This window comes from Myotis nattereri, assembly GCF_964212035.1.
Source record: "Myotis nattereri genome assembly, chromosome: 6".
In the NCBI taxonomy this organism is placed as follows: domain Eukaryota; kingdom Metazoa; phylum Chordata; class Mammalia; order Chiroptera; family Vespertilionidae; genus Myotis; species Myotis nattereri.
Genome location: NC_138081.1, coordinates 86,105,835 through 86,117,191, shown reverse-complemented (window position 1 = coordinate 86,117,191; position 11,357 = coordinate 86,105,835).

Below are 11,357 nucleotides of genomic sequence, written 5' to 3'. Positions count from 1 at the left end.
AGAGAGAGGGCTGCATTCACCTATAGAAGCATTCAATTGCGTTTCCAATATAATCAGCTGGCTGAATTCCATGCCTAAACTTAGCCGATACATTTTCATCTGTTAGTAATTAGGAGTTATTTTAAAATGTTCCCTGAGTTTTATTTCAGCATTACCTGTAAATTAAATTACAGAAAAATATATTTGGTTTTGAAACCATCTTGGGACTATTTCCTTTTTTGTGTATTTGGTTGTTATGCAGTATTTACAGACTTGGAAAAGGAAACATGAGAAATACAACCAACTGTGACTGAGAAAAACCCTCAAAAACAAGAAAACATGACCAAAAAAAAAAGTAGAAGCATAACTATAAATTGCAGTGGATACTATATAAAGCAAAAAAGGACAAATTCCACTGATTTAAAATACAAGCAAGGGAAAAGATAGAACTATTAAGTTGATTTTTTTTAAAAAAGGTGTGATTTTACACTACAAAGGAGTCCTTAACTGTACTTAAGGTTAAATGATTTTATTTAATTAGTGTCCCAGCGGTTTTAAATGTAATTTAGTTTATAAAAATTCAAATTTTTAGTAGCTGTTCAGGGAAGAATATATTTAGTAAAATAAAATAAATTGATAGTATGTTGGTAGGCTTCTCCACCATCCTTCAAGTTTGTCCTGCCTGTTCACAATGTCTTTCCTTGTCATGCTTATCTCCCTCTGGAAAGCTCTTTTCCTTTCATAGTTAAACATGCTTTTAGAGTTACTCCTCTCTGAAGATTTACTTGGGATTTCCCCCTCTTTATCTAAAACTACAGTGTGCTCTACCCCATGATAGCACATCCTTCACTCGTGTTGTCAAGTCAGTATTCTCATCCTCCCACTAGAGCAGTGGTTCTCAACCTTCCTAATGCCGCGACCCTTTAATACAGTTCCTCATGTTGTGGTGACCCTCAAGTTCATTGTTACAAATTGAACATAATTAAAGCATAGTGATTAATCACAAAAACAATATGTAATTATATATGTGTTTTCCGATGGTCTTAGGTGACCCCTGTGAAAGGGTCATTTGACCCCCAAACGGGTCTCGACCCACAGGTTGAGAACCGCTGCACTAGAGTAACTTTAGAATTAGGCAGAATATGGAGTTGCTTCCATTACATAGTTTGAGAAGTACATTTAAGAAAGTTAAATCAAATCTATTAAAATACTGTCATGGGCACCTTTTAAATAAGTCATTCAATCAACAACAATACACCCAAATCTGGGGAGGATCTGTGGTGTCTGGGATACTAAAAAGATCAAAAGTCTTATCTGAGTGTAAACTTCTGTGGTTCTTAATCCCATGGAATTTGCCTCCCTTGCATTAGCACAGTAGGGATACCATTCAAAGCCAGTGAAGCCAGAGCAGGACTAAACTCACTCAAGAATACTGTTACCTAGGTCCTCTTAGAAATAAAATAGGAAGGGCACAAAGAAGAAAAGAATAGCTGTGAAGAATCCATAATCTTTATAAAGTACTATAGTAGTATTTGCCATTTTCACAATGGGAATCTCTCACAGTGTGCAGGTGAAAACAGGTAAATTATACCTAGTTGATGAGAAGAGATACTAAAAAACTTTAAGCCCAATGAAAATACACAAAGATGTATGTGTAGTAACATTTTAAACGTTTGAAAGGAATAGAAGGCATGAACCTCTCTCTGTCATATGGATTGTGTAGCGATTAATCCAGCAACTTTAAAACTAAAGCGATTGGTGGCTTTGCATGAAGCAAGACTTCAGAGAGAATGGGGAAAGCTAAATATTGACATGCACTACACTGTATGTAAATTTTTCGCCAAAAATAAAAAGGCGGTTTATTTTCTATACTTTCCATGATTATATTTTGTAATAATTAAGAAAAACAGAAAACTCAGTGGAAGAAAATTTAGTGCACAAGTATTCAAAATGGCTTACAATTTAATCACCTCAAAAATGTAACATTAACTTCAAATAACTGATATCTCTAAGATATAGTACTTTGTAGTTGAGAAAAAAAATGAGTGGTTGAAAGGTCCCATAAAAAACTAATACTAGATTTATCTGTGCTCTATTAAAAAATGAAATTGTTAGTAGTAAGAATAATAAAAATGAAACTCTGAATTAGAGGATATATTTTCTTCATAGGGTGTAAGATTTCTTCTACTTAATTATTTTGCTTATTCTCCACATACCAGCTATGAGTATATGAAAATTCTATTTGTTGTACAAATAAAGAAACTAAGAAACATAACAAAAGTAACAAAGATCAAGTTATTTTCAGCCAACCTTCCTTCACCAAGGACATCAAAGAAGCAAGGCATATTGTTTTATACAAGGTGTCTTCCATGAAAGAATAGTAGCAATATGTCCTAATTCCTTTTTATATCCTTTATGTATTTTCTTCCTTCCTTATCTGTCTTGATTTGCCAATACTTTCTTCCCACATTATTTTTAAATAAAGAAAATATTCATTGCCCTATGGAATCCCATAACCCTGAAAGATGAGAAGAGTGGTGGCCCAGAAGGAATGGCAGTAGCTGCATATATACCACAGGGTTGACATCTAAGCATTTGCTTAAATCAGGCTTTTCCACAGGGACCATAGAATATCTAGATTGAATTCCAGTTGAAGGATTCTTGGGCAATCATCATAGCAGGGAAACCAAGAGTTGGATTTTTGTTTTTTGTTTTGGATTTTAACAAAGGTATTGGGCAAGCAATGTAGTACAAAAAGGTAGTATCAAGTAGCAATCAGTTTGAAATACTTGAATTCTGACCACAAATTTTAAAAAGCCAGTCTTTTAGCATTCCACATAGCAAAAAATGCTGTTTCCTTCTACAGGAACACACCACCACTGGGGATTGCAACACCATTTGTTTGGGGATACAAATCCTGTGGCAGGAATATGGCAGTTGGTATCTGCATGAAGGCACTAGCCACCGAGAGACAAAGTCTGGGAGAGTGGGGCTTCAGAGGAATAGACGGAGGGCCCGCCTTTCATTCTCTATGATGACTCTTCCCTCTTTCTATACTCTTAAACATACCCTTAGATAACAGTTCAGTTGACATGTCTATAATTAACCAATTGAAAATAATGATTAATATGGCTATCGTCTTTTTTTTCAATATTTTCCCTCCCATACAGCATTTGTCTAAGCAACTTTGCCTAGAAGAATAAATCTTCTTGAATTAATTATTTGGATTTTAGGTAACATGAACAGAATGGTGGTAAGACATTCTTGGGTTTTTAATTCAAATCCCTTCACATCTTTTGTAAGCTTGACTATATACATACAGGGTATCCCCCAAAATGTTCATATACTTATTATACATTATTAATTCCAGTAGGTTAAATCTGAAAAGAAATAAACATCAATTGAGCTATCAGCTGTTCAAGTGTATATACATTTTTGGGGGACACCCTGTATATGTACATGGATGCATACAATTATATATGAATATATATGTATTTTTACATGCATGTATGTATGTATCTACCTTTTATACTTGAATTTTATTTGAATTAGCACAGTTTAAGCCAATTACAATCTTCCATTTCTATTTGATAGTTATTGGAGGTTTTGAGTCTTCTTATTTTCTTTTTTCTCCCTCTGGGTGAGAAAAGTAACTTTGATGGATTTAAATACTTTCTTAATGGTGTTAAAGAAGAACCAAGTGGACAACTTTCCCAGGTAATAGGAAGATTTTTTTGTGTCCTAGACATGGGAAAAGATTTCTTCACAAAGTCTCTAAAAGTTCAAATGTAAAAGTGAAGTATTTATAGGTTACCATATTAAAATTAAAGATTTTTGTCTAAAAATAAGAGAAAAGGCAAGATAGAATGGACAAAGACAATTGGACCATTAAGTAGCAATAAGGGATTACTACAAAACCAACAGGGAAAGAGAAGAAAGCAATGGAAAAAAGGGTACAAGATGATGAACAAACAGCCCCTATAAGGAAAAGCCCAAATGACTAACAAATATATAAAGAGATGCTCAAACTCACTAAAAATGAGAAAAATTTAAAATATCAGCTATCACCGTTTCACATCAGATATCAAAATTATATCAAAATTATAAAGGTTCGTAAAACAAAACATTGGTGAAGGTAAAGGGAGACGAGAACATTTTCTGTACTCTTGATGGGAGTGCTCATTAATACAGTCTGTCTAAAAAGCAACACAAAGCTCATCGGTAAGTTAAGTATGCACGTTCCTTATGATTCAGTAACACACCCCTGAATATACTTTTCTGGATATTTCTTACTCGTCCACAAGCAGTCGTGCAAGAGAAGGCTCATCACAGCACTTTTTGGCTCATTAAGGGAATTGAAGTCTGAAGCTAGCTCAGGGCATAGATGTGTGAAATGTGGATGCATTGCATGGAATGCAGGGTTAGAAGCAATAGACCAATAGACCAGGTGTCCAAACAACAACATGCTTAAGCTGAAAACAGTGTTAAGTGAGATAAGGAGAAAACAATGTGGGGTTTTAGCTCAATTTATGCAAAACCACATGAGTACATGTAACAATGACATATACTTATGTATGTAAATCAAGGACATGAGAAAGGGTGCTTGCAAGGTGCAAAACAAATGGTGACAGGGAGTGGGAATTGAGAAAAATAAATACATAAGAGAGAGGGGTCTTCTTTAGACTGATTTGCTACGAAAGGAAGAGAATGACCAATGAAGTCCATCAAAAGAAGAAATAAAAATATTAAGACCAAAAATCTTTAATTGTAACCTTTCATACAAATTTCTTATTGCATTTAAAGTAAATTTCCCAGCAGCTTCCCTAGGCCTGCATGACCTGCTGCCTGTGCATCTTATGTCAGTCATACTGGCCCGAACTCAATGTGTGGGGCATACGACAGCATTCATATCTCAGACTCGTTCTTCATTCAATTTCCCCTTCATGGAAGGTCGCTTCTCCACCTTTTGGGGCTAGCTTGTCACTTCTTAGGGATGTGATCCCTATCCCATACTTCCAAAAGGGCCCTCTTGTTGTCTCTCACAGCCTATACTTTATTCTTTGTTCACACTTACAACAATTTGCAGTTATTTGCCTGTTCGTAGACCCTTTACTCCCTGCGAGCACGTGAACTCCGTTAGGGAAGGCGCTGTGTCTGTCCCGTTTGTTACTACATTTGCAGCATCTAGCACAGTGGTTCTCAACCTTCCGGCCCTTTAATACAGTTCCTCATGTTGTGACCCAACCATAAAATTATTTTCGTTGCTACTTCATAACTGTCATGTTGCTCCTGTTATGAATCATCATGTAAATATCGGATATGCAGGATGGTCTTAGGCGACCCCTGTGAAAGGGTCGTTCGACCGCCAAAGGGGTCGCGACCCACAGGTTGAGAACCGCTGGAGACTATAGTGAGCACTAGCAACACCTGGAGCATGAGTGAACGAATGATTGAGTGAACTTTAGGCACAGACGTTCACAAGTTTTCAGAACTTGAGGATACTCTTCTTTAAATTAAAATATATATTTTAAAGAGAGAGACAGAAATGAGGGAGTTTATGCAAAATCAACAAAATATCAATATCGTTGCTGTTACAAGTTGTAGTTTTCAAGGATTGTAGATATATTTTCAGGCATTCTTTCTTTTCTTTTCTTTTTTTACAGAGAAGGAATACATGTATTATATTCACATAATCTTCGAGAAGAAAGGAAACATGAATGTAAATATGATATGGCCATAAATGGTTCCCTTGTGAAGGAAAGAGAAATCAAAATCATGTTTTGCCTTTTAGGATTTTAAAATACCTGCTAACAGCAGCTGAAGCTTTACTATGTAACCTGCTCCATTGTGTGAGAGCTATTTTCCTTGGAGAAACTGAGTCACAAAGGATTGTTTGAGGTCACACTGTGAGTCAGTGACTTTGCTTGGAATGAAAACCCAGAGCGCTGACTCACTGCATTCTGGGTGGTGAGTGCTCAGCCACAGTCCTCAATTGCCATCCTCAGTCAGTCTGAGGTCAGTTACTGATTTAAAGAAACCATAACTCTCTTCAATCATGGCCAATGGAACTCTATAGATACTGACATGTGTCCTGCGGTATTTCTATTTTTCTTAAAAAAGGAAAGACTATAAATAAAACAATCAAAGATACTAAAGCAGTAGGAAAGAGAAAGAATTTTTAAACATTTATTTACAGTGCATAGATTATATAAAAACCTCAAAGCCCTCTAAAATACCCATGCACAACACCACATTTTACCAAGAACAAAACTCTCAATTCCTCACTGCTAACAACCCAAGGGTCATAAACATATTCCTACTCTGTTATAAATGCTTTCAATTATAAATGAAGTGAATTGACTGCTGAAATGGCTGGTGCTTTTGCATGCAGGTCAGTTGAATTTGTTCAGTCAGATATTCATTCAATATATATTTATTTAGTGTGTTAGGCACCTAGCTTGGTCCCTAAGACAATCCTTGCTCTCATGGAGTTTACCTTTTATTTTCATGACTAGAATAACCATTGCCCATGACATGAGCATAAAAGACTAGACCTATGCTCGTTTTTTAAAACAATATTTTCTAAAAAACAAAACTAATATTATTAAAAGTTTTTTTTCTAAAAACATGCAATGTCTGCAGATATTTATTAGTGCTAAATTTAAAAAGAAGCAAAAATTATTTAAACTGTTATAGGCAGTTAGACAGATGTGAACAGAGCAAGGACAATGGGTCAGGTATAGAAACTCATCAGGGTAAAAAGTCCCGGATGCCTAGCAAGGGGCAAAAACTGAGAAAACAAGAACCTCACCCCCAGGGTAAGCTGTCCTCCCCTCGCATATCACTGATTATTGGGGTTTGGACCCCTGACTTTTCATTTAGCTGGTCATGTGATTTACACTCCCTGAACTTTTCCTCCCTAAAGAAAACATTTAGGCCTCAATTGTATTTCAGCTCCAGGCCCAGAAAGGCAGCAAAACCAGACAAGTGGTGCTGTGGCTGCCTCAGGACCAACTGTATTGACTAATGACCCCTTGCCCTGGCGCTGACCAATCAGTGGAGACCATGACCCTGAAAGAGCACACCTGGGACCTCCCATAAGGTTTCCACCTGAAAAGGAGAGATAACTATGCTCAGGATGAAGGACCGAGTGAGCGCTCTTCTCCAGGGGAGCACGCCAGAGCCATTCCCTTCTCCCATCTTTCCTCTAAGGGACGCCAGGAGACTTGCACCAGGGGAGCAATGAGCAGTGGCAGCTCGTCCCAGGCTACCCCTGAACCTGTCTCCAAGGCCCCCTTTCTCTGGCATCTCAGTGAGCTGAAGCAGCCCAGCCTGGGCTCTCCTGTTACTTCTTTATGCATCTCCCTGGTTTCACTGTACTAAGTATATTTTTGCTGCGACTAATACATTCTTACTAACTTTGCCACATTTTGTCTCTTGATTGAAATCTTTCCTTCAAGAAGGCAAGAACTAGAGTCTCATTGTCTCATTAGCAACATGACCTTCTTGGTGTCTACACTGAAAATGATCTGCAATTGTGAATAATAAAATATGCAGTTTGTCACTGGTCAGACATGACATGTCGTGATACATTCATAAGGATGTAGATATTCTACATCTTTTGGAAATCAAACTGTATCTACAACCCTAAAGAACTGAATTGGACTGAAATATTCAGTTTGTTATTTTCACTATGGCTCTAGTATACTGTAAAACTCTATAGTAGGTATTCAGAATCCCATTTAATCATGATCATATACAAGTGACTTTGAATTCTATTAAAATATATAGTTTCCAAGTGGAAACTGGATCATTAAGAAACTGTAATCCTTCTATGGTTACAAAAATATGTGTATGTTTCTAATACACACATGAGATTCAAGATTTGAAATTTATTTCCAATAACTATTTTTTTCTCACAAATATGCTTGTCAGATTAAAACTAAAGGCTAAATATTCCAGCAATAAGTTACATTGAAATAGAGAATTCCCCATTCAGCGTTCCACAGAAAATTAAATTTCTGTGACTAATGAATCGTGTATTAAGATATTCTATGTGGAAATCTTTATACGTGGACAGAATAGAGGCCAGACGCCCTGACTCACACTTCCCAGCCTTTAACCACTACCTTACTTCAATTCCCCTGGCTCTTGCCGTGCGGGAATAACACATGAGTACAAACTGTGAGGGATGAGGTCCGCAGCTTGCAGAAAGGCAAGGCGTGAGAGGCAATAGGGTATAGTGAGTGGAAAGAGCTTTGCAGTTGGAAAAACTGTAAAAATTCCAAGCGCACATATTTTTTCCCTCTTCAGATTTCAATTTCCTTATGACTAAGTTAGGGATCATAATGGCAGCCCTTAGGGTAATGGTGGTGGTGGTGAAGATGTCTCACATTTATTCTGTGCTTGTCCTGGGGCAGACTCAGTGGCTGTTGCTCTGCAGGTCCTGTGCATCTAGAGTAGTGGGCAGGACAGAATTCTGATAGACTCCATGGGAGTAGGGTCTGAAGAGTGGCTCTGGGAATACTATATGCCCCTGGGTAATATGCTACTACCTCTGAATCTCTGTGTGTTGGTGGTGTTTTTTTTTTTAAAATCTGTAAAAAGGGACTAATAATCATAGCTTCTTCTTAAATTTTTTGTGAAGATCAAGTAAGAAAAAAAAAAGTATTTCTGTGCTCTTGTCAGTGCCTGGCATATGTTGGGTTCCTTCCTCCCTCCTTGATGTGACACTTGTCCCTCGATGAAGGAAAAATGATTAAACCTAACACTGACTTCGTTTTCTTTATGTGTGGGGAGAATCACTAAGACTCCAATATAAAAAGAACGGAGGTTTTATTGGCTTAATTGTGCCCCCCCCCACATTCATGTGTGATTAAATCAAGGTGATATCTCATGGTTGGGCCCTCATCCAAACTGACTGATGTCTTTATAAGGAAGGGAGTGTGGATACACAGAGGAACGCCTGGGGCACACACACATAGATCGACGGCCTTGGCCATGTGAAGATAAGAGAGAAGGTGGCCTTGCAAGCCAAGGAGGGAGGCCTGGTTTCAGAACCAAGCCTGCTGACACTTTGATTACGGCCTCCAGAACTGTGAGAAAATACATTTCTGTTGTTCAAGCCACCTAGCCTGTGGTATTTGTTATGGAAGCCCTATGAAATGAATACAAGGGGTTTCCCCACCTGCAAGGTGCTCGCTTAACATCCTTTAAAAGGGAGGCTAGGGTCCAGCCAGTGTGGCTCAGTGGTCAAGGGTCAACCATGAACCAAGAGGTCACTGGTTCAATTCCTGGTCAGGACACATGCCCAAGTTGCGAGCCAGATCCCCAGTAGGGAGGCAGCTGATCAATGTTTCTCTCTCATCAATGTTTCTCTCCCATCAATGTTTCTATCTCTCTATCCTCCTCCCTTACTTTCTAAAAATCAATAAAAATTTAGGGAGAAAAGGGGAAGGTGCTAGAAAAAAAGGCAGCTTTCTAGGCAGTATCTGTGTCTGGCTCAACTGTGCCACCCAGGGTAATGTCTGGGGCAGAGGGTGCCACGCATGCACTCATTGTCTAAACTTCCCATAAGAACCCCGAGCCCTGCTTTTCTTTTGCCCAGAAGATTCTGTTGTTAAAGTGAACATTTGTGTGATCCATTTTTTGCTTATGCCAGTGGTTTAGAAAATCCACAATGAGTGAAACCAAGCATAGAATGTGTTACCAAGGAAAAATGGATAAACATATTATTATTGATGAAGAAATGGACAGGAATACAAAGAATGTAAAATGTTCACATTCTTCCATACAGCACAGGGTGTCTCCTCTATGACTGTAAATAGGGCTTTATATTAATGCTTTGACAAAAAAAAAAAAGTTTATTAGCATTTAAGAAGAAAGGTATTCTAACTTCTATTGATATTAAAATTAGACCATCATATACTTGAAAAAAAAAATGGGCATTTTTCTAAAAGCCCCTAGGCATGTGACCTTTCATAGGATGTAATACAAAAACCAGTCTGCTTTGAAACAATGACTAGTGATGGAGGGGAGGTCGGAACAACTCAGACTGAAAGCTAGGATTGTTTAGAATGTGGAAAGGCAGCCAGTGGAAAAGCCTACGTAGCAGAAAAGAAAAAAAGAAACCACAAAATGAGTTATTAAAAGAAGACATTGAACATATTGAAGAAGTTCTTAATTATTCTTTTTGGCCTAATATTTAGCAGACCTATTAATAGGCACCCAGTTTATAACTATAAGTTAGAGAAGATCCTGATTGCCCTCACCCCCATCTATGCCTATTGCCTCAGTCATCTTGGCCACCGGTGTACCTGCTGTTTCCTCTGCTAGGAATGCCTTCCTTGTTCTTGCTTGTGAGGAGGAAATTTCTCTCTTCTTCAAGAGCCAGAGCAGGCACTTTGTTGAATACTTCCTCACTCTTCCAGGTCTGTCATTCCCTGAACCATACCCTCCAGCCCTATTGTTAGCACGATCCTGCTTACAGCTCGATTATGACCCTTCGCATGGTGAGTCATGATTGTGTTCATGCATCTATTTCCTCTAGCAATCAAAGACACTGAAGGCAAAGACCCTATTTTCGTACCCTCAAGCAGACTTTGTGCCTGCCAAAATATAGACACGCAATAAAAGTTTGAAAAAAAGTCATTTTTTTCAAATATACATAGAAACACATATTTCACATATAGGAAATGTACATATATTTTCCATAAGCATCAATATACTTTCATTGGAAGAAAATTGAAATTACGCAGAACTGCAGTGAGCAAAATGAGGGTCTTCGTTACTAAACCTACTGAGGCTATAATATTCTGGTTTCACTTGAGAGTGTGTATGTGGATATTTTCATGTCAATAGCTCATATTTACTGATAAGAGCTGTGTGGTATAATGGGAGTGCTCACTGAACTTGTGTTACTTCTAAAAGTTTCTATACTGACTTTCTGAGACTCAGGCCTCAGATTTTACTTGCCTCATTGAATTAGCAAGGCTGAATTATGGCTGTGATCACAGACTCAAATTCTATTGAGTCTAATTAACATAAATGAGTGAACTAGAACTGAGTCAAAGGGGAAAGCGGTGTGTAGTAAAGTGGGGAATGCATTTCCTGTCCAAAGGCATTAAAAAATACAGTGAGGGGACCAATATGTTTGGTTCAAGGAATGCCTATTTTTTTTTTTTTTTGGCTCCTTATTTATTGAGTCATCACACTAGATTAGCAGTTCTCAAAGTGTAGTCCGGTGGCTTTTGGGAATTCCCGACTTTTTTTCAAGGTCAAAACTATTTTTATAATCATACTAAGAAATAATTTGATTTTTTACTATGTTGACATTCACATGGAGAGTGCAAAAGCAATTTAGTACAAATTAAGGCAGT